Source organism: Nannospalax galili, unplaced genomic scaffold (assembly GCF_000622305.1).
Source record: "Nannospalax galili isolate Female #2095 unplaced genomic scaffold, S.galili_v1.0 scaffold2924, whole genome shotgun sequence".
NCBI lineage: Eukaryota > Metazoa > Chordata > Mammalia > Rodentia > Spalacidae > Nannospalax > Nannospalax galili.
This window is the reverse complement of record NW_008351087.1, coordinates 31,587-34,660: the sequence shown is the minus strand read 5'-3', so window position 1 is coordinate 34,660 and position 3,074 is coordinate 31,587.

Genomic DNA, 3,074 nt, shown 5'->3' with positions numbered 1-3,074 from the left:
TACGGTAATTCACTGAACTACACTTTTTGATATATCGCCCACCAATATTTTCAAGTGTTTAAAAACATTCAGATTGCTTCCCTATTACGGAAAAGGTTAGGAGAGAATTCATTACAATAACGAGGGAAACAAGAAGGGGAGAATCCTGTACAGATACAGATGTAGCTGTTATTAAGTCATGGTCTGTAAGTTCCGGGGCCAGAACAGACCTTGGAAACCACAAATCCAGGAGTGGTTAGTTCTTCGTGGAAGCAGCTCTGCAGATGGCTGCTGTGCAAGTCGAGGCAGGGCCCAAACACCTGTGCCTCAGCAGTTCCTTAGGAGAGTCTCTTATCCAAACTGTACACCGCTGAGATATCCCAGGGAGGTTAGTGACAATTTAGAGCCAGTTTTCCAAAACTGTCCCAAGAGCCATATCACAAGATATGGTTATCTACTACACCTGTAGCCAGCGTCTCCAGCCAAGACTCCAGAGCCGTAACATCCCTCGAGAGAAGCACTGGCCCCGCTGACCTTAATCAGCTTGCAAAGACGCAGTTTCCTATTGTCCTTGATTTTGTCTTTGGTTTTTGAGAAAGGGTCTCTTGTAGCCCAGGTAGCCTCAAACACTCTACATATCTGATGACCCTGAACTCCAAATCCCCTTGCCTCCACCTCCTGAGTGCTGGGATTACAGGCACGTGCCTCCACATAAAGCACCTTGGTTTTTTTAATCAAACAAGTAACATGGGTTTTCTTCTAATACATTTTAGATTCCATTCTTATAAAACAGCATCAGTAGATTTGTAATTTACCAAATAACAGCAGGTCATAGATTCATTGACTATTTAATTTGAAGCAATAATATTTTATATATTCTGTATAAAAATGAGGAAACTGATACCAGTGGAAAGAGGACCTAAAGACTTTCTAGAACTCAGTTCTTTTCAGGTCAATAAATATGGTTGCTTGCTTCATGTGGTTACATCTGATGAGTTGTGTGAACCTGCAAAACTTAACTTTAGTTTGGGTCTTGGATTCTTCTACCTATAATTTAGTTTGCTGTTAATTTGTGATTTTTAAAAAATAATCCAGTGCTCATTCACAATGAAAGAAACCAAATAGAAACAACAACAACAACAACAACAAAAGCTTCAATAGTTTAAAACAAAAAGTTCCTTTTTCAAGACCTGTAACTTTTATTTTCTTCTTTGACAATATTATACATGTATATAACAGATTTGGGTTTCTCTTTCCCACCCTCTACCCTCTCCTATCTCCCTCAAACCCCCATCAACCCCACCCCCAACAAGTCCCCTTTTCACATTCATGTGTTTAGGTTTCTGTCTTGGGGCTCACTGAGCTGAACCAGGGCCCTCTGTTCGACCCTGGGTTTTGGACCATCCATTGTCGCTTGAGTACGTAATCAAAAACGAAGATGACTGCCTCTCCCCCAGAATCCACCAGTAGCCAACAGTTCAGCAGGATGGGGTGTGGTTCCAAGAGTCCTTCTCTCATCCAAGTGACTGATGACAGCCCAGTGCAGGCAGCCGCAGTTGCTGCAGACCATGACTGCAATGGCTGGGTCGTGCCCAGAGCATAGCATTTTGCAGCCCTTCTTCTTACCTTCAGACTCTTACAAATCCTTTCTGTCCCCTCTTCTGCGATGTTCCCAGCTTTATATATTGTCTTGTTTGTGACTGAGCATTCAAGGGTCAATTCTCAGTTCCCTGAGCAGTCATGAGACTCTGAATTTACCACAGTTCTTTGTGAATGGAAGCTTCTATGGGTAGGGCTGGGGATAGCATTTGTCTTACGAGCATAAACATTGAGAAGTCAGTTTGCTGCCAAATCAGTTTAGCTAAATAACTGTAATAAATTCTCTCCTAGCCTCTAAGACCTCCACAGCCCTGGAGTTTTAAACTAGGTTACAGCACAAAAAGAGTTCCTTTTTAATGTGAGGGTAATTTGTAGAAAATTAAAGAGGAATTTTAAAATGTTTTTTTTTCTTCAGAAGTAATAATTGTACATAGGTAACTGCGAGGAAGATAATAATTATAATAGCCAGGGCCACATGAATGAGGTTTTCTTCTGAAGATATTGAATTTTTTTTAATTGGAAGATACAGCCTCTGACAGGGCATTTACACCTGCACCTCCCCTACACATACCCTGTAGCCTTTGATTTCTTGAAGAGAACTGTGAGACAGAGGGAAAGGCCAGAATCTTGGCAGGTAAAGCTCATTCCTTTAACAGTTTCTGCTGTCTATGGGTTGGGCTCACAGGGACCATACAGTCCATACATTTAGAAATGATATGCGATTTCTAAACTATCAAAACAACCATTTTCAAAACTCGACTATTCTGAAATAACTCTAATCCATAATCAAAGCATCATTTTTCAAATGGCTCCAAAGAAACCTTTCTGTGCATTATCTACACTCTGGAGTAGAAGCTACAAACCACCATGTGGTGGCACACAGTGACTCCTGTACAAGGTGGAAAACTTGGACTCAGACTTGATTGTTGACCCCGAAAGGACTAGTTCCATGTGTAAGTCCAAGGTCTTTCTATTCACAGCACAGTAAGGAAGCCCATCAGGACACTGAACTTAAACTTACATTACATAGTTCTGACAGTGACTGATTTCTGTTCCATTGAGTTCTGAACAGAAGTTCTGTCCCCAGAATTCATTATGCTGCAAAGCCTGTAACAAAAGTGGGAACGAGCAAGGTAAACAGTATTAAATACCAAACATTTTCCAAAGAAAATAGTTACTTCCCCAAGTTCAACCTATCATTATTTGAAATATATTAATATATATTAAAGGAAATAAAAAGCACACTAAGTTCAAGTTCACAGTCTGCCCAGCAAAGCTTTTGCTATTTTCCCTGGTGATCAGGAGGCCTATGGCTAGAGTGCTGCTTCCCTTGACTAAGGGGTGAGATCTCTGACTAGATTACCACAAAGCTCCTTCCTTCTTTGACCGCCAATCCTATAACCCCATAAAACAATGAATAGTACTGATTCACAGCAACAATCTTTTCTTGACCATTTTTATCAAATCCAGTTGTAATTATGAATCTTTGTTATATA